This window comes from Sturnira hondurensis, unplaced genomic scaffold (assembly GCF_014824575.4).
Source record: "Sturnira hondurensis isolate 20B ecotype Veracruz unplaced genomic scaffold, ASM1482457v3 Scaffold0003874, whole genome shotgun sequence".
NCBI lineage: Eukaryota > Metazoa > Chordata > Mammalia > Chiroptera > Phyllostomidae > Sturnira > Sturnira hondurensis.
Window position 1 is genome coordinate 968,962 of NW_028076505.1, and position 20,994 is coordinate 989,955.

The 20,994-nt window shown below is 45.7% G+C and overlaps 1 protein-coding gene and 1 pseudogene across 5 annotated transcripts in view; one reads left to right on the forward strand and one right to left on the reverse strand.

Moving 5' to 3' along the window:
* Window positions 1–3,588: 3,588 nt before the first annotated feature.
* LOC118984890 (tropomodulin-2-like) lies at window positions 3,589–8,825 on the reverse strand (annotated as a pseudogene).
* A 1,182-nt stretch (window positions 8,826–10,007) lies between these two features.
* B3GALT5 (beta-1,3-galactosyltransferase 5) overlaps window positions 10,008–20,994 on the forward strand; it is a 34,243-nt gene continuing 23,256 nt past the window's right edge. For 4 of the 5 annotated variants that reach the window (XM_037042982.1, XM_037042981.1, XM_037042983.1 and 1 more), the window contains exons 1-2: window positions 10,008–10,181; window positions 13,917–14,006. The gene's annotated coding sequence lies outside the window, so the exon portion shown is untranslated. Of the gene's footprint in view, window positions 10,182–10,443; window positions 10,569–13,916; window positions 14,007–20,994 lie in introns of those variants that run through there. The other variant, XM_037042984.1, reaches the window with a different exon arrangement.

A 20,994-nucleotide genomic window follows, 5' to 3' on the forward strand; every position in this document is an offset into this window, starting at 1 on the left:
GTCAGACTTCCATACAGTTCAGTTTTCTGTCAATGCTGTTTTTTAAAAAAAATTGTTGTTGTCCTTCTATTGGTTGTGGGAGGAGGCACAGTGTGTCTATCTACGCCTCCATCTTGGTTGGAAGGCGTTTATGATTTTTTTTTTCAGTTTGGGGGATGTCTAGCCGAGATGGCAAAGCCAGGGGGCATTTGTAGTCAGGATTTTAACACTCGGTTTGAATTCAAGAGGGGCAGGTAACCTGAAGTGGGAGCTAAGAGTGTTTTCAGAGAATGCCCAGGAAATTAAAAAGAAATGTTTTCAAGAGCTCTTTTAAAAAAAATATACATTTTATTGCTTATATTATTACAGTTGTCCCACTTTCTCCCCTTTCCTCCCTTGACCCAGGTCATGCATATAAGATCTTTGGCTACTTCACTTCCTATACTATTCTTAACACCCCTGTCTATTCTATACCTACCAATTTGTACTTCTTAATCCCTGCACCGTTTCTGGGCTGGGTGGTCTGGTGTGGGGCTGGGATCCCTCGCACCTGGGTATTCCCCCCTATTTTTATCCACGACACATGGGTGGGAAACTGCTTGTTCTGCATCTCCACATCTCTGTCCCTCCTACCCATCTAGGTGGATGGGACTTCTTTAATTCCTCGGTTGTCAGACTTTCCTACAGCTTGGTTTTCTGACGATTCTGGACAACAGTTCTCTTGTAGTTTAGTTGTACGTTTTGCTGTGGTTGTGAGAGGAGGCGAGTCGTGTTTACTTATGCCTCCATCATGACCGGAAGTCTCAAGAACTCTTGTGGCAGGTCAAGTACAAAGGCTGAGAAAAATGGTCCTGTCCTTCCTTGTTTTATAGAAACCTATCAGGAAGGACCGGAATTGTAAATTACTGAATAAAAACTTGTTTTACCAATGGGGAACTTGGGCCAACATTGGAACAGCTATTATTATCGCTAAAAACACAAAAGTGAACTTGATGGCACTCATTTAGAAAGTAGGCATTCAGCACAAACTATTTTCTTATGCTGTAAAATAAGAGTAATGATGTATCTTTTTATCATCCCTTTCATTTTTTTAAAAAATATTTTATTGTTGTTCAATTACAGTTGTCTGCATCTAACCCCCAGCGCTCCCCCACCACCCCACCCATCCCTCCCTCCCTCCCCCACTTCCACCACTTGGGTTTTGTCCATGTGTCCTTTATAGTTGTTCCTGAAAATCCTTCTCCTTTCCCCCTATCATCCCCTCCCACCTTCCCTCTGGTTGCTGTCAGATTGTTCTTAATTTCACTGTCTCTGGTTATATTTGCTTGCTTGTTTGTTTTGTTGATTAGGTTTCAGTTAAAGGTGAGATCATATGGTATTTGTCCCTCACTGCCTGGCCTATTTCACGTAGCATAGTGCTCTCCAGTTCCTTTTCTAAGATTAAAGCCTTCAATGTGGAAAATACCTGTGATGGTCCCTATTTTGAGGCCTGGGTGAATTACTGGAACCTCTCTTTCCCAGGTGGAAACCTGCACCCACTGCAAAGTTCTGCTCTCCATTCATTTAAATAAACAAAACTATTCAGTTTCCTCGGTTTTCTAGATTATTAATTTAACTCAGTGGTTTACTTCATTCCAGTATTTTTTTGCTAACAGCATGACACTGCACTTTCTTCCACGAGAGTGTTTTTTCACCCTTGACGACAATTCTTTCTATAGGAATACAGGAACTGTTTATAGTCCTGTGGGTAGAACTTGATCCACGGAACCAACCCTGATGTGCTGGAATGTGCCTGATGTGCTACACCCAGCTTCCTCTCATCGGTGTTCAGGAACGTAGATGTCACGTTGCCCGATGAGTGTCAGATTGTAGCAACAGTTATGGATGTAGCGGCACACCACTATCTATTTCCCGGTTTTATTTTGCTCTAGTCGGGATCTCGGAACATCAGTCCCGCAGCACGCTCTTTGAGAAATGGGTGGTGGTTGGGGGCGGCTGTGTTCTGCACGCCCTCCAGAACCCCCCACTGCACAACAAAGGCCCCGGGAAGTGCCACATGGAAACTGTACAGTGACACACAATCCGGTGACTGTGGTTAACCACTCCTCTGCATACTCGAAAGTTGCTAAGAGACTAGATCTCAAAAGTTCTCATCACAAGGAAAAATTGTAACTCTGTAAGGTAATGGATAGTAACTAAACTTCACTGACATTTCACAATACATACATGAGGTCTGTCCAGAAGGTATCCAGCTATATACTATAAAAAAAAAGACATTTACTGAAGAAAAAACAAGGTACAGGAAACATTGTACATAGGACAATGATGCCTCGGTCCCCTTCAAAGAAGGCACCTTGGAACCTTACACAGCTCTCCCAATTGCCAAGAGCTGCCCCATCGTATTTTTCTGAATCTCATCGATGGTCTGAAGTCTCTTCCCTTTTGAAGGTGATCTTAGTTTTGGGGAAAGTCAGAAGCTGCAGGGTGTCAAATCTGGGCTGTAGTGGGGGATGAGTCATGTGGGTGATTTGACGTTTTGCCCAGAAACTGCATAAGATGTGATGCACGAGGCGGCACATTGTCGTGATGAAGCTGCCACTTACCAGCTCCCCATAGCTGCAACCTGTGAGTCATCCAGATGGTTTCCCCGGAGGAATATCCAAGGCCAATACAAAATGTGATGCAGATCCGTCGTTCTACTCGCTCGGTCATTTTGAGTGTGACCACACAGCACACATGCTCACTCAACGGTGTCTACTGCCCCCACTGACTAGTACAGTGAAGTCGTCATTGTTCACACGCATCCAGGCGGCTAGTCTTGGCCGCCAGGTTGCATTGATGTCTCACAAACAGTTCTCGTTATATCAGCCATGGCTGGACTTTTTCTGGACAGACCTCAGGACATCTGCTCATTATATCCATATGACATGTGATTATGTCACATCATCATGTCACATGGATGGACACTTTAAACTCATACAATGTTACATGACCATTACATCTTGGTAAAACTGGAAAAAAGTAAACAGATAGCATCTCCCTAAGTTCTTCATACATGAGATCCTGGACTCTGCCTTTTGTTTTTTAAATCCATGTGTAACATCCAGTGGACAGACTTTTGTAAATGTCGCCCCAGCACACGTAGACCACAAGGACCTTTTAAAATCCTGTTCTCACTCCACGGGAGAGCCAAGGCCCTGTGGGAAGGGCTGCAGGGCCTTCCCGGGCCTCTGCAGGGTGTCTGGCCCTCTTGGCATTGATCTTCCTTTTCCCATTTTACCTGGTCTCTAATTAATTTTCCTTGCTCCTCTTCACCCTATTCCTGGGGGCTTTGCCTCAGAGGAAAGTAGGGTAATTGGTTCTGTGTCTCTCTTTAAAAGAAATTGCTTCCAGCCGCGGGGCTAATTCCGACCTCATGGTTTTCCCTTCTGAAGCAAATCTCTGCTAATTTCTACCGCTTCTTCATTTGCTTCAGGCTGAAGTGAGAAGCACTGTGTCCTTAACTCTTTCCTCTCACTTTAGATTTTAGACTCACAACATTTATAATAAAAAGGGTGGGAAGGAATTAGTGGGCTACCAAAGTCATATACATAGGTCATTAGGTTATTTCTAGCTGGCGAGGAACGGCTCTCTGGGGGCCGAATACTTGACCTCCCAGTGGCTCAGTGCTCGCATCTGTAGGAGGGAACAGAACACCACCACATGGGACTGCAGCGAGAAATGAGTCCATGCTTGCAGAAGAACGTAGAACAGTAATTGGCACAGAGCTTTAATAACAATAATAATTTTACTTTTAAAACAAGATCCTCGAGTGAGTTTTCCTACAATAATTATGCTTAATTCTTTTTCCCAGGCTTTCTTCAACAAAACCAATCATGAAAATGGGGCCCACACAACACAGTGTTATTTTTTCATTTACCAAGCGTTGGTCGCCCTTTTGGCTTTGTTTTGGGCATCAGAAGCACTTCTGTGGCCCAGAAGAACATGGACACCCAGTCAGGGCACATGCCTGGGTTGCACAGGCTGGTTCCCTGCAGGCCAACTCCCAGCAGGGGACGCACGAAAGGCAACCACACATTGATGTTTCTCTCCCTCTCCTTCCCCTCTAAAGATAAATAAACAAAAACCTTTAAAAAAACCTTATATAAAAAAAGAACATGGACAAGCAGAGCTTGGGAAGGCTCTAAGGGGGAACCAGAGCCTGGGTCCTGGGGCTCGGCCTCCCACTTGCTAGATGTGTGTCCCTGGGTCACATGCTGAGCCACGGGAACTGGCAGGTACCTAGGGCTCCCTACGTGCCAGGCAGAGTTCTCGGCACCTTTCCAGTTCTCACTTCAGCAGCTCAGTCTCCGGCAGCTGGAAGAGCGTTGTGCATAGTCCTGGGGGCCCAGGCGGCATCTCCGGGTGATGGGAGGAAAAGGGTGTTGAGTGGGCTGCAGGCTCTTTCCCACACCCATGACTGGACAGCTCTGACCCAGCTCATTTTGGGATCGTAGAGGCCCACTCACCCTCTGTTTGAAGGAGGAGTTTCTAACACTAAAAAGATGAAAAAACAACCGATGAGGCCCCACCACCAGTCAGGACCACCCATCTCTGCCTCTGCACTCCCCACCCATTTGGCAAAACTTCTGGTAACACTCACGTCCAGGCCCAACTCCTAGCATGGTCAGTGACTGACCAGTGGGTCTCTCTCTCCTGTCATCGGGTGTCTCTGAAGGAGAAGGATAGTGACTTTTATCTTTTTTGTTTTTCGGTGCCCTCCTCAAAGGACAAGCAATGTATTGAGCTGATGCTCCAGAATTCATGCACTTGAATGAACGTCTTCTCTCGCCAGTGGCCTTGGGAGCCAAACTTCTCTCCAGTGTGGAGCTGTTTACAGGGCGCAGGGAACGTGAAAATCTCCGCAGGTGTAGAAAGATCTTTAAGTGTAAAGTTGTCAACACCTCAACAAGTCACTTAGCAACCAGGTAGAAAGCTTCTCTGATGAGAACGACGTGTCCCTCCAAGAATGGGATTCTTGTTGAGGTGACAAGTGTTCCGAAGGCCGTGTCAAGACACGGGCAAGGTGCCTGACACTCGAGCGAAATGTGGAAAGAGAGCGGACAGTGCCTTAGAGTTCAGCTGCATAAAAAGGAAAGAACCGGATGCCGCGGGAGGGTTCCCAGCCTTTGGTCACTCTATCTGGGCCCTCGGGACAACTCTGTGAGCATGCTCAGGGTGCAGCTGGGGAAACTGAAGGTGCAGCCCATTCACAGGAGATCCGGGAGGCTGCAGAACCAGCTGTTCTTAGTTCTCCATCCCCTCCCAGGTGCTTGGCCAAGCACTTGGTGTATGTCTTAAGACTTTTAGCCTTAAGATTTGAGATGAACACCTATTTTTGTTTTATTTATTTATTTATTTACTTATTTATTTTCACTTTTCTCACACTAAATTCTTTATTTAATTTTTAATTGTTGTTCGAGTACAGTTTTCTGCCTTTCCCCCCACCCCAGCCCTCCCTGCCTCCCTCCCGTTTCCACCCTCCCCTGTTATTGTCCATGTGTCCTTATCACTGTTCCTGCAAACCCTTCACCCTTTTCCCCTGTAAGCCCCTCCCCTCTCCCCTCTGGTCACTGTCAGCCTGTTCTCAGTGTCAGTGTCTTTGGTTGTATTTTGCTTGTTTGTTCGTTTTGTTGATTAGGTTTCTGTTAAAGGTGAGATCATACCCTTTGCGACAGCATGGATGGAACTGGAAAGCATTATGCTGAGTGAAAGAAGCCAGGTGGTGAATGCCTAGTTTTAGACTTCAGAGTCTGGTTGGGGTCAGGACCCCACACGCACCAGAGGTGTGGAGGGGGCATACCCCTGGCAGAGTGACAGAGCATGACGATGAAGATTCAGGGCCAACAGCCACCTCAACAGCCAAGTCAGTGGTCATCTTCTAAGAGTCCTTGGGTTTTTCATGTGCCCCAATTGCACTATTCTGGAGTAACACTAAAATAAAATGCTCATGTGAAGATACGAAATACAAGATGTACTGATGCAGGTTCCTACACGGTTAGCTACACATTGGCTGTGTTCTGAGGGCTGGAGGGCTCTATTTTTTAAATCCTCACCCTAGGACATGCTTATTGATAGAGAGAGAGAGAGAGAGAGAGAGAGAGAGAAACATTGATCAGTTGCCTTCCATATACACCCTGACCAGGATCAACTCCAAAACCTAGGTATGTGTTCTGACTGGGGATTGAACCTGCAACCTTTTGGTGTATGGATGCTGCTCCAACCGAGCCACCCAGCCAGAGCTGTTGGCTCTTTCTCTTTTTTCCCACAGGTGGCTGTGTCATCCGACTTCAGCCTTCCTCACTAATCTGACCCTCGTCAAACCAGTGTGGGCTGCCTCCTTTTCTGGCCCCACTCAGAGCGACAATCCCCGAATTGTCGGGGAAGATGTGGTCCCATCTACTCAGAAGGAGGAGGGGCCACACTCGTCCCAACCCGTACGGTGTGACTGGCCACAGCCGTGTTTTGTTATAACCTCAAGGGCCCTACCGGCTCCAGCCAATAGTTTCTCGGCCCCTGGAGGGGTTGGGCTCACAGCTATGTTCTGGAGCCCTCACGCAGCTGGGGAAAAAGCTGGCCTCTTTGTGGAGGGTGCTGTCAGCCCAGGTGGGGCAGGCTTCTCTGGGCCATGTGGGCAGGGTGTCCCCCAGTGGGGTGATGGTGAGCCCCCATGTGTCACGCCTGTCAGCCACGGACACTGTAGCTCAAACGGCTCACTGGACTAGCTTTCCGCATCCTGAGGGATACGATCTTGCCAGAGTGCCCATGAGCAGATAAAACAACTGTAAAGATTAGAAAAGTCCAAGATAAACAAGTAGTGCTGAAAAAGAATAACAATTACATTATTAGTTGCATGGTTAATGGAAATGAACAACCTTTGATTATCTAGTCCTGATAGGTAGGGAGAAGAGTTTTTCTTCATTTGCGTTTTCCATTTATATAAAAAATTAAACAGTTTTTAAGCCCTGGCTGGTGTAGCTCAGTGGACTGAGCACAGGCCTGTGAACCAGAGGATCACGGTTCAATTCCCAGTCAGGGCACATGCCTGGGTTGCGGGCCAGTTCCCTGCAGGCCAGTTCCCTACAGGCCAGTTCCCAGCAGGGGATGCACAAAAGGCAATCATACATTGATGTTTCTCTCCCTCTCTCCTTCTCCTCTAAAGATAAATAAATAAATAAATAAAATCTTAAAAAAATTAAACAATTTTTAAATTTATTGATTCTAGAGGGAGAGAGGAAGGGAGTGAGGAAGGGGAGGGAAGGGGAGGGGGAGAGAGAGAGAGAGAGAGAGAGAAATATCTTCACAATCATTGGTTGTTCTTATAGTGCCCTGACTGGGGATCAAACCTGCAACCTTGGTGCATTGGGATAACGCTCCAACCAACTGAACTGCCGGGCCTGGGCTTTGTTCAGCTTTAAATGGCTGCTGAGGTGACACTTCACTTTTTATAAAAATTTACCTTTGGTCTCCTTCAACTTGCTTTCTATGAACCAGGTCATTATTCTTTGTGATGGCGACTGCTCGCTGAGATGACACAGGGCTTGTGGCCCTTGCTTCTAGACTGGATCCAAATTTGAGGATCCTTACCAGAGAACATGATGCTCTGTGAAATAAGCCAGGCACAGAAAGACAAACACCACATGACGTCACTCCTATGTGGAATCTAATGAACACACTGAACTGACAAGCAAAACAGAGACAGGCCCATAGACGGAGAGCAGATGACAGCTAAGCGGGGGAGGGCTGGTGGGGAGGGATCGGCAAAAAGCAGAAAGGACTCAGCGACAAGGACAACAGTGTGGTGCTTGTGGGGGGCAGGGAGGGGAGTATAAGGGGACTAAATGGTAATGGAAAAAATAAAAAATTAAACAAACAAATTTAAGGGTCCTCAAATTCTCCTCAAGCATCTGGGCAATCTTTCTCCATGGCCATTCCCCACTGCTGTCTCTGGTTGTCACCTTGATTTCTGTCAGGGCGTCATTTTCTCTTAGTCCTTCTACCAGGGCCAGGATCCCGGTTCCAGCTGTAAAGGCGGACCCTGTGTTCAGGCTTTCCAAGAGTTTGCTTCCTTTCAGCATGCCCGCACGGGTCATTGGTGCAGGGTCGCTGCGGTGCGTGGCAGCCAGGCCGAACTTCTTCACAGCAGCCTTGGTCTCCAAAGCCTTCGAGATGCCATTGGGGTTGGAACTGGGATGATCTCCGTGTTGAGACTGGCATCTTGGAAGCTGACATGGTTGGTTTTCGTCTGCCGCGCCCCCACTTCCCCATTTGTGGGGTTTGGTGGTTACTCAAATATCAGCTTGAGCTTTCTGCCTCTGACCACGCTTCTCACAGGCCCTTTGCCACCTTTCTTGGGGGATGTTTCTTCATCAAACTTTGAACTATCCAGCCAGTTGTGTTGTGGAGTTCGGTGTCAGAAGCCCTGACCAAAGCTTCTTCCAGTTCTGGGCCAAGGGCCACTTTTTCTCCTTTACGAGTTTCTAAGGGCTTTTCTTCAGTGAGAAAGATTCTTCCTTTCTTTTCCCCAGTGAAGGGCACGGGGCCCCCCATCTTTCTGTTCCAAAACCCCCTCCTCCTGGTACAGGAGGGGGAGCTTGAGGTCCAGGGGGCCGGTGGCTGCTTCCTGTGTCTGATCTTTCTGTGGGAATCCAGTGGGACCCGCAGGGGATTTAGATCATCAGGAACGTTTTCCAAGTGCTCGGTCCCTCTTCTGAGAGTTTGCCAAGAAGCCCATCTCCATCAATGCTCTTGCATTTCTTCAGCTCTTTGAAAAAGGAGTGCTGTGGTTTCTCATATGCCTTTCTCATGGGCCATGGACATTTCACCGGGCCAGCTTCCCGAGACCTCAAAATACCATCCTTGCGCCCATGCCAGAGCCAGTGGTACAAGCTGTCCGTCAGTCAGTCCATCAGTCCCCAGGGTAGTCAGGCCCCCAGCAGGGGCAGCCCTGGGCTGGGTGAGCACCCAGATTCCACACCTCTTGAGCCTTGGCAACCCATCTCCCTAAATCTCCGTGAGTCTCCTTCACCTCGTTCCACACATCAGCCCACTTCATCTTTGCCCAAGAAGAATCCCATGCCAACTACGGGGAAATGGGGCTTGGCATTGTTTTGAAGCTATTGGAGCAACGAGAGATTAAAGAAAAAAAACCTGATTTATTTGGTCTGGGGGAGGGCCTGAGCGTTGGGGATTTTCAGAAATTTCCAGGCGGTTTTACTGGGCAGCCAAGGATGACATCTGCCGAATCAGATGATCAATGATATGTTCCCATCTCTTAAAAATACACATGCATATTTTTGTACACAAGTATATGTATATTTTTCCTGCCAGGGAAAGCTGGGGCCCCAGTGGCACCCAGTGGGGTCCCATCTGTCTAACGACTCGCAGCGCCTCCTGACTTCTCTGGGCCCTCATCTGTGCAAGGGCAATTGGAATATTACCCACTTCGTTCCCTTGTCCTAAGGGTTAAACTTCCACCCATGCCGCCTCATTCCTAACCTGACCTTGACTAATCATCGCTCACAAGGAAACCGTTTGCTAGGAAAATGCATCTCTTTTCTGGAAGGCGGGGAGGGTGTTCCTTCTGGAGGCCTCAGGGGTTTGGGGATCACCAGATTGTGTCGCCTTCTGAGCACCCAGGAGTGTTTCCAAGTTAACTCTGAAGCCGCCGTGCAGAGGGCAGGAGGGGAGCGCCCAGCACCGGCCGACGGGAATCTGAGCAAATCCCACCACAGGGAGCGTCTGGCGCTTAGAGAAAGATGCTCTCCCCCTTGGGGCCAGGGGGGTGGAACTTGCAGACGGCTCCTGCTACCTCCCACGCAGCCCGGAGTCGGTGTCTTGCGGCTTCTCTAAGCCCACGCCGGACTGTGAAGGGGATTCCGGGGCTCTCGCCCCTCCCCCCCACAGTTGGAGGGCACCGCGAGTCGCCGGGCACTGCGTGTCGCCCTCCAATGCCCGCCCCCCCACACCCTGGCCAGCCTCCTCACCTATCAGATTCGGTGTGTGCACCGCGCGCCGCTCCTCCCACCCCGAAGTGCGGGCGGCGCTCGGCCTGACCCGGCTGCTCCAGGTCCCGCCGCTGCTCGGCTCTGCAGGTCCCCCTTGGGCTCCGAGCTCGCTGCGGCTGCCGCCGGGCTGGACCTCTGAGCCATGCGCGACACATGGTGAGGGCCAGGGGAGCGGGGGCGCGCACACAGGGGCCAAAGGCTGTGCTGGCTCCAGGGCGCAGGGGCCTCTGGGGGTAGGGACACCGGACACGCGGGGGTAGGGGCGTGCCAGCCAGCCGCGGAGAGGGCACAGGGCAGCACCGGTCCGGGCACGGGCACCAGAGGAGATGTGGGCTCGGGGGCTCGGGGCGCTCAGGGGGGTGGGGCGCAGAGGGCGAGAGGACACAGGGGTCCGGGGCGGGAGAGTGCAGGGCTGGAGTGGCAGAGAGATGCCGGGCTCGCCCTGGAGGTGCCGACTCGGAAACTTGGGCAGGCTTGGTGAACCTGGGGTGGCGCTGGCTGGAGCGCTTTGGACCGCCGAGCACCCTGTGCTGCGGGCTTGAGGTACTTTTATTTTTACATTAAGGAAAGCAAAATGGTTACAGACCAAATTTTATCCAACTTGGGCTACCAGGGTTCATTTTTTTTAATTAACATTTTTTCAATTTACATTTTTTTCTGGGGGGAGGGGTGAGAACTTTCCAGTTCTACTCTCAGGAAATTTCAGTTATACAGCGTCGTCGAGTGTGGGCCCATGCGCCCCGAGAGAGCCTCAGAACCTCTGCTCGTTTTCCCAGCCCAGGCCTCAGCTACGACTTCTCTACTCTGTTTCTGTGAGTTTGACTTTTTAAAAAATCTTCACCCCGAGGACATTATTTTTCACTGCTTCTAGAGAGAGGTTGGGAGAGAGAGAGAAACATCCATGTGACCCATTGGTGGCCTCAGGGTCCCACCGGGACCTCGGATGGAATCTGCAAGCTAGGTATGTGCCCTGACCTGGAATTGAACCGAAACCTTTTGATTATAGGACGAAGCTCCATCCAACTGAGCCACATGGCCAGGACTTTTTAATTTTTTCTATATTTACTTATTTATTATTTTAATTCCACATAGAAGTGATACCATGGAGTAAGTACTTGGCTTTGTATGGATGGCTCATTTCACTTAGCGCGATGCCATCTGGGCTCATCCATATGTCACCGTTGGTAAAGTTTCCTTCTTTAAGGCTGAATAATATTCCACTGTAGATAGACACAGCATTTCTTGGTCTGTCCGTGTATTCACAGCCTCTCAGATTGTTTCTGTACCTTAGCTGTTCTGCAAAAAATGCTGCAGTGAACAGGAAGTGCAGGAGTCTCTTGGAGACAATGTTTCATTTTCTTTGAATTATATACCCAGAAGTGGGGTTGTCAGATACACCTAAGGCAGTTCTATTTTTAACTTCTTGAGGAACCTCCGGGCTGTTTCCCACCAGGGCTGCACAGGCTCACAGTCCCATCAGGCGTGCAGGTGCGCCCCTTTCCTGCGTGTCCTCCCCAGCACAGGTGATTCGTGCCTCTCTGAGAGCAGGCATCCTAGTAGGCGTGTGGTGATACTTCATGTTTTGTTTGTGCTTCCCTGACGGTGAGTGCCATTGACCTTTTCATGGACCTGTTGGTCATTGGCATGTGTTCTCTGGGAAAATGTCATTCAAGTCCTTCCCCCATTTTCATTGGATTATTTATGTAGCTGTTGCTATTGCTGTCTTTATTTATGAAGTGTTACCTTGTCCCGGCAGTCCTGTTACTCTGTGGGCGCAGAGCCAACGTGAGACTGGGGAATGGACGTCTCAGAGTTAAATGGATAACCCACTCTGGAAAACCCTGTCACCTCCGCAGGGCCCTGCAGACTGTGGGAGTTGTGGGGAGGCTGACGGGCAGGATGGTGAAGGGACATCTCCACATTAAGGAGTGGTGGTAGGGTTTGGGCTTTGTGGAGGGGACTGGAATTAAGTCCGTTTGGGTCATTCCTGCCTGCAGTGAGGTAACTTCAGAGTTCATTAACATTTTTGACACTATCTGTACCAGCCATGTGTGCGGGTGTGAGACAGCAAGTGTGTGTGTGTGTGTGTGTGTGTGTGTGTGTGTGTGAAATATACCCAGTTATTGTTGCCTCTGACTTTTTTTAAAGCCCTCTTTCTGTTTTACTTCTTTTTCGGTTTAGGTTTCTGACTTCCTGGGGATAAATATAGCTCCCAGTAACCGAAAACCCTTTCAAACCTGCGGCAGTCAGATGTTGTAAAATCTCCTTTACTCTCTTTACGGCAGCATGACAGACTTGAAACAATCACCTTTTGTAAATGATGGACATGGCCTCCCGTTTCTGCATCTCTCTCAGTTACTGTCTCCGCCCTTGGTTCATGAGACCCGGGAGGGGACTCTTCTAAGGACGAGAGAGAGATCTGGGGAAGGGTCATATTCCAGGGAGCGCTGGGGGTGGGGCCGGACTGCTGCGCTCCGTGCTCCACAGACAAGAGATTCCTAGACTGGCAGTGGTGGGGAACTGAGTGCTGATTCTGCCCCTGCGCACAAGCGCGAACATGTTTCTGTGAAGCGATGGAGTCTCGTCCATGCCCATCTTTAATTTAAAGATTTTATTTATTTATCTTTAGAGGGGAAGGGAAGGAGAGAAGGAGAGAAGTATCAATGTATGGTTTTCCTCTTGTGAGTCCCCTGCTGGGAACTGGCCTGCAACCCAGGCATGTGCCCTGACTGGGAATCGAACCGCGATCATGTGGTTCGCAGGCCCGCACTCATCCACTGAGCTACACCAGCCAGGGCTATGGCACTTCTTCTTAAACTGGTCCATGTAACATGCAGATTGTTGCAAAGGGAGCGCACTCAATGCCTTCCGTCTGGTGAAATAAGTCGGAGAAAGGCAGATCCTGGATGGTCTCCCTTATGCGTCGAATCTAACAAAATGATACAAAACTGAACTCACAGATGCAGAGAACAGGTTGGTGGCTGCCAGCTGTAGGGGTGGGGGTGGGCTGAACAGGTGCAGAGGTCAGTAGGTGCACACTTGCAGCTGTAGGGTGCATACATTCTGGGGATGTGATGTACGGCCTGGCAAAACCTACCTATCCATCCATCGTTTTTTTAAGGAGTGGCTGCATTCTGTTAAGATCTGTTTTTTGTCTCCTTTTATGTTTTTCCTTTTTGTACAATTAAAAAAATTTCTCTTTCACTTACAGTTTACATTCAATATCATTTTGGATTGGTTTCAGTTGTACAGGCTGGTGGTCAGACAATCGTATACTTCTGGTTTCAAGTCAGTTCATCTCATATAGGTTCTTTGTTAGGTACATTAGAAAATAATGAAGCTGGGATAAGTGCAGTGAGGATCTCACTGTGAGGTCCACTGACATTTAGGTCCTGGAAATGCAGCTCAGAGTGTAAAGCCACTTCACCAAGCTGTCACCCCAGCAAATTGACAAGGACAGTGTTTTGTTTGCAAAGCTTTCTCCAGACATGGGGCCCCCTTTCTTTTGTAGGGTTTCTAAGTAGGGACTTTGAATAAGCGAGGACCACCACCCACGTCTGATTTTACGGGACTCTGTATACCTGGCCAAACTTCCTTGCATGGGCGACAGTCTTCATCCCTTCGTCAGGGGACGGGGCCTGTGGCACCTCCTATCGCAGTCAGGCAGCCAGGACAGCTCAGCCCAGTCTGGGTGGGTTCCAGGCTCTGTACCTCCTTCCTGGGTGCGAGTTAACCCTGGGCTCTGAGCCAGGCATTGGGGTCCCAGATGTCTAAGATTTTATTTTCTCAGATACCATAAAAATCTATTTTCACATAGGTCAAGTCCATTACTGATTCGGGATGCTTTTTTAAAACTCTCACCTGAGGGCATGTCTTTCCATTGCTTTTTAGGGTGAGAGAGAGAAACATCCATGCAAGAGAGAGGCATTGAATGGCTGCCTCCTATATGCACCTGGACTGGGGATTGAACCTGAAACCCAGGTATGTGCCTCGACGGTGAATCGAACCTTCAATGTTTTGGTTTGCGGTCAGTGCTCCAACCAGCCAAGCCACACTGGCCAGGACTGATCCAGGGTGCTTTTGAAACCAGCTGTCCTTCAAATGTTGAGTATTCATTTCATGATATTTTGATCATATGACATGTTTATATCAGCATGTGCTTACACAAGCTCAGCAACAAGTTAGAACATGAAGCACCTGCAATTAGATCCCTCAGCATTATTCCCTTCAGCTCTCATTTCACTGGCCAGGAGTCATGTGACCATGCCTGACTTCAAAAGTTTAGGGGAGTGCAAGCCTCACACTTGCCAGGAAGACACAAAGAACCAAAATCTCTAATACAATTATATAATAATCTGGACCGTTGGATCGGATACAGTATTGTTTGTAAATATGAATAGCTTAGTTTTCTCTCTTCCAATTCTTATGTCTCACTTTTGGGAGATCTTATTGCGCTGGCTAGGGCTTCTGGTTTAGTGTTTAATAAAAGCAGTGATAATAGACATATTTGTCTTGATCTTAATGGGAATTCTGTTACTTTCACTATTAAGTATAATTATATTAGTGTTTGGTGAACACCCTTTGTCAAATTAGAAAGTTCCCTTTATCATGAGTTAGTGCTACATTTTATTGATTCTTTTTTTATTGTTGTTGTATCTTCTGAGATAACCATGTGACTTTTTTCCCTCCTTAAACTTATTGCTAGCATATATTAATAAAAAGCTAATGTATTATTTAGGAACTTTCCATTTGTTCAAAAGGTATTGTTTCCAATTTTGTTTCCTTTACTATCCCTGTCTGAAGTTGAGAATTTTTTTCTGTTCTTTTAAAACAGCTTGTACAAATGATAGATTTTTTTTGGTCCCTCTAACATTCAGTAAAGTTCACCTCCGTATCTTTTTGTATTATTGCATTTTAGAGTGGGAGCAGGTGGGATTTTGATTATAGACATCATCGCTTTGTTCAGGTTCTAATTCTTTAGTGAACTTTTGTTATTTGTGAATTCTTAAAAAGTAATTTCATCTAAGTTTTGGAATTTATTGACATAAAGTTGTTCATAATCTGTTATGATTAAGCTTTTTTCTCTCTGGTTGTGGACACTTTAATTTTTAATATGGTTTATTTGTGCCACACTTTGGTTAAATTATGCTAGAATTTTATTAGTTTTTCTAGTAAACAATTTTTGAGTATGTAGATGTCATTTTTGTTTTATTCTCTAGTTTGTTTTTTTCTTTTTCTTCACTGCTCACATCCTTATCTCTCTTCTTTCTGCCTTATAAGTATTCACTTTATTGTCTTTTTTCTTTCTTCTTGAAATATGTGCTTAGTTTATTATAAGTTATTCTTTTTTGATCCATAAATTTATTCCTAAGTAATTTTTACTTTTATTCCACATGTTCGATAACTTCATTAGTATTTGGGTAATTAGTATTAATCCATAATTATTTCATGTATATGAAATGTATAATACTATTTCATGTATAATGCTATTTCATTAGTATTAATCCATAATTATTTCATGTATATATTTAAAAGTTTCAAAACATGTTTTCTTTGTTATGTTTTTATGTTAAGTTTTAGTTCCTATAAATGGTACATGTGCAATTAAAAAGAATGTTCATCAGCTATTTCTTTACATATTTATTAAATGAAATTTATTAATTTTTATCAAAGCATTATTATTACTATTTTTTTGGTTTGTTTGTGTAATACTTTCTGAGAGAAATGTGTAAAAATACACTTTACCTTTGTAATACTGTCATTTTGTGTTATGTTTTGAGATGATGCAAAAGGCTTACAGGTTTATCAAGGCTCTGTCCTATCATATGGTGAATTGCTGTGTCATATTGGTGGTCTTGGCTTCAATTCTATTCTTTTTAAAGGAGTTTTTAAAAATTAATTAATTAATTAATTATACCTTCACCCAAGGACATACTTATTGATATATTTTTTATTGTATTTTTTAATGTGTTTTATTGATTATGCCATTACAGTTGTCCCATTTCCCCCCTTCATTCCCCTCCACCCTGCACACCCCCTCCCACCCACATTCCCCCCTTTAGTTCATGTCCATGTGTGTTAAGTTCTTTAGCTTTTACATTTCCCATACTATTCTTGCCTTCCCCCTGTCTATTTTCTACCTACCATCTATGCTACTTAGTCTCTGTACCTTTTCCCCCTCTCTCCTCGCATTCCACTGTTGCTAACCCTCCATGTGATCCCCATTTCTGTGGTTCCGTTCCTGTTCTGGTTGTTTGCTTAGTTTATTTTCATTTTAGGTGTGGTTGTTAATAATCATGAGTTTGCTGTCATTTTACTGTACATGTTTTTTACCTTCTTTTTCTTAGATAAGTCCTTTAACATTTCATAAAAGGGCTTGGTGATGATGAACTCCTTGAATTTGACCTTATCTGAGAAGCACTTTATCTGTCCTTCCATTGTAAATGAAAGCTTTGCTGAATAGACCAATCTTGGATGTAGGTCCTTGCCTTTCATGACTTGGAATACTTCTTTTTAGTCCCTTTGTGCCTGCAAGGTTTTTTTTGAAAAAAAAAAACTATCAGCCAGAATCAGTTGATAGTCTTATGGGAACTCCTTTGTAGGTAACTGTCTCCTTTTCTCTTGCTGCTTTTAAGATTCTCTCCTCTTTAATCTTGGGTAACGTGATTATGATGTGCCTTGGTGTATTCCTGCTAGGGTCCACCTTCTTTGGGAGTCTCTGAGCTTCCTGGACTTCCATTTTTTTTTTTTGCCAGAGTGGGGAAGTTCTCCTTTATTATTTGTTCAAATAAGGTTTCCACTTGCTGCTCTTTCTCTTCCCCTTCTGGTACCCCTATGATTCAGATGTTGGAACGTTTAAAGATGTCCTGGAGGTTCCTAAGCCTCTCCTCATTTTTTTGAATTCTTGTTTCTTCATTCTTTTCTGGTTGGTTGTTTCTTTCTTCCTTCTGGTCCACTCCATTGACTTGAGTCTCAGTTTTCTTCCCACCACTATTGGTTCCCTGTGCATTTTCCTTTATTTCACTTAGCATAGCCTTCATTTTTTCATTTAATTTGTGAACAATTTCAACCAATTCTGTGAGCATCCTGATCATCAGTGCTTTGAACTGTGCATCTGATAGGTTGACTATCTCTTGGTCGCTTAGTTGTATTATTTCTGGAGCTTTGATCTGTTCATCTGTTTCAGCCATTTTTTTTTTGGTCTGGTCATGCCTGTTATGTAGTGAAGGGCAGAGCCTTAGGTGTTCACTGGAGTGGGGCAACCCAGTTGCTGGGTTGTGACGTTGTATGTGGGGAGGGGTTTCAGAGGGAACAATGCCACTTGCTCCACTCTCTGACAGATTTCAGTCACTTCAGTCACTTCCCTGCTTCTCCCAAGCAAACTGGGCCTTTCTGGTTCTGGTTCCCATGTTGGGGGGCTTGTGTGCATTCTAGGACCCTGTGGGTCTGTCCAGTGAACTCTCCTGTGAGGCTGGGTGTCTCTCCCTGCACATTGGCCCCCCATAGGTGTTTTCAGTTGGTGTTGTGAGGTTTTATTTCTTGGTACTGGGACCCTGGGTTGTGCAGTCTGTCTTGCTCCCTAGTTGTCTGTGTGTGACTGTGGGACGCCTGGTTGGTCAGCCACCTTGTGTGCAGTGCTTTGCTTCACACTTGTCGCCTTGCTGGCTCTGCCCATTGCCATCACGAGCCCGGGGTCCTCCAGCCGTTGCCTGTGCACCCAGGGTCTGCCTGGTGCCATCTTGCACACCCAGGGTGCCTTGCGTGCCACGACCCCTGTCTGCTCGGCTGTCTGACTCTGCCCTGCCTATTGGTCTGGATGAATGTGTCTTTTATTTCCTTGGTTGTCCGACTTCCATACAGTTCAATTTCCTGTCAGTTCTGGTTGTTGTTTTGTTTCTAAATTTTTGTTGTCCTTATTTTGGTTGTGCGAGGAGGCACAGTGTGTCTACCTACATCTTCCGGCCTCCATCTTGGCCGGAAGTGACTTACTGATATTTTAGAGAGAGGGATAGGGAAGGAGAAGGAGGGGGGGAGAAACATCGGTGTGAGAGAGAAACATCAGTTGGTTGAATCTGAAACCTAGGCATGTGCCCTGACTGGGAATTGAACCCTCAACCTTTTGGATTATGGAATGACGCTCCAACCGAGCCACACTAGCCAGGGCTTGTATTCTCTCGTGTCACACAGCTGCACTAGCCATCTGCCCCTTTCCCTTCCCTGCTATTTGCAGGTATTTTTCCCCGCCTCTCTTTGTCCCTTTACTTTGGGCGTGTCACTTGAACCTGAATATAAATGGATTTTTTTTTTGCCAACCTGACAAATTCTGTTTTTAAATAATCCATTTATAAGATGTATGATTTTGAGGTACTTGGACTTAATTCTATTATCTGTGGTTTTGTCAACATTTTTTTTTCTTTTTAGTTCTCTTAATTTTTTTTGTCTCCTGTTGAATTGATAGTTTTCTATGTTCCCCTTTTCTCCCTTTGCTGGTTTGCAAGCTACAAACCTTATTTTCATTCTTTTAACAATTATCCTTAATTTTGAAGATGCATTTTAAACATATATAATTTAAAGTTTTTCATTATTTCTATCATTTTCTCTCTCATGACAAGAACCTTAGCACACTTGAATAATCAAACTGTCATTATTTTGTAACTGTTGCCTGGTGTTTGGATTTAACTTTTAAACATTAAGTATTACCTACTTTGCACATATTATTCCGTCTGGTAAAGTGGTGGTGCTCTTTCAGGATAATGAAAACTGATCATGCTAAATGCCATGTGGGAGATTAAACTTTAGAGAAGAGTTAGGAGGTGAGGAGGGAATTTTAATTTTTTCCCCTCTTTTAAAACAATATATTTTATTGATTATGCTATTATAGTTGTCCCATTTTTATCTCCCTCTGCCCCTCTCTGCCCTGTACCCCCCTTCCATCATCATTCCCCCACTTTAGTTCATGTTTATGGGTTGTACATGTAAGTTGTTGGCTTCTCCATTTCATATACTATTCTTAGCCTCCCCTGTCTATTTTGTACCTACCATTTATACTTCTTATTCCCTGAACCTTTTCCCTCATTCTCCCTCTTCTCCCTCCCTGCCGATGTGATCTCTATTTCTGTGAATATGTTCCTGTTCTAATTGTTTGCTTAGTTCATTTTTTTGAAGGTTAAATTGTATCATGATAGTTGTGAGTTTATTGTCATTTTACTGTTCGTATTTTTGATCATCTTTTTTCCCTTAGATAAGTCCCCTTAACATTTCATATAATAAGGGCTTGGTGATGTACTCCTTTAACTTGACCTTATCTGGGAAGCACTTTATCTTCCCTTCCACTGTAAGTGTTAGCTTTGCTGGATAGACTAATCTTGGATGTAGATCCTTGCCTTTCATGACTTTGAATACTTCTTTCCAGCCCCTCTTGCCTGCAAGGTTTCTTTTGAGAAATCAGCTGGTAGTCTCATGGGAACTTCTTTGTAGGTAACTATTTCCTTTTTCCTTGCTGCTTCTAAGATTCTGTCCTTATCTTTAATCTTGACTAATGTAATTATGATGTGCCTTGGTGTGTGCTTCCTTGGGTCTAACTTTTTTGGGACTATCTGAGCTTCCTGGACTTCCTGGAAGTCTATTACCTTTGCCAGACTGGGTAAGTTCTCCTTCATTATGTTTTTAAATAAGTTTTCAATTTCTTGCTCTTCCTCTTCTCCTTCTGGCACCCCTATGATTCAGATGTGAAAACATGTAAAGTTGTCCCAGGGTTCTTAAGCTCTTTTCATTTTTTTTTGAATTCTTGTTTCTTCATTCTGTTCTGGTGGAATATTTATTTCTTCCTTCTGGTGCAAACTGTTGGTTTGAGTCCTGGTTTCCTTCCCTTCACTGTTGGTTCCCTGTGTATTTTTCTTTATTTCACTTTTCAGAGCCTTCACTGTTTCCTCTATTTTGTGACTATAGTCAACTCTTTCTTTGAGCATCCTGAGTACCATCACAGCTTAGCATCCTGATTAGCATCACAGTTTTCAACTGTGCATCTGATAGGTTGGCTATTTGTTTGTTGCTTAGTTGTATTTTTTTCTGGAGCTTTGATCTGTTCTTTCATCTGGGCCATATTTCTTAGTCTTGGGGCACCTGTTATGTAGTAAGGAACGGAGCCTTAGGTATTCACCAGGGTGGGACAAACCACATTACTGCATTGTGACACTGTATGTGGGGGAGGGGTCAGAGTGGGAACAGTGCCTCTTGCTAGTCTCTCCACCTGTCAGTCACTTCCCTCATTACCCGCAATCAAATTGGGCCCTTCTAGTGCTGATTCCCAGTGGGTGGGTTTGTGTACATTCTAGGACCCTGTGGGTCTTTCCAACGAACTCTCCTGTGAGGCTGGGCATTTCTCCTGCTGCCTCAACCCCCACAGGTTTTTTTAGTCAGAGGTTTTGAGACTTTATTTCCCTGCACTGGAAACTTGGGTTTGAGTAGTCTGTCTCGCTCCCCAGTTGTTCCTCCTGGTTTATCTGCAGTCAGTTGTGGAACTGCCTGGACCTCCAGCTGCCGCCTTGCTAGGTGTCCTCTCTGCCCGGCTGCTCATCTCCGCCCCTCCTCCCGGTCTAGGTGAACATTTCTTCTTTAACTCCTTGGTTGTCGGACTTCCATACAGTTCGATTTTCTGTCAGTCATGGTGGTTTTTTGTTTTTAAATTTGTTGTTGTCCTTTTTTTGGTTGTGTGAGGAGGCACTAGTATCTACATACACCTCCATCTTGGCCAGGAGTCACTTAGAAGGGAATTTTTCATGTGATTGGTTCCTAGTCATTGAGATTCGTAAAGCAGGGTGGCGCTCACTCTCCCGATTACTCAGCGGCAACCACACTCAGTCAGCCTTTATCTCTTTCATTTCATTAGCCTGTGGGATGCATTTCTCACAAAATGTTCTAGAATCAGAGATATCTGGATAACCCTGCCCACCAATCTTCTTTCTGAGAT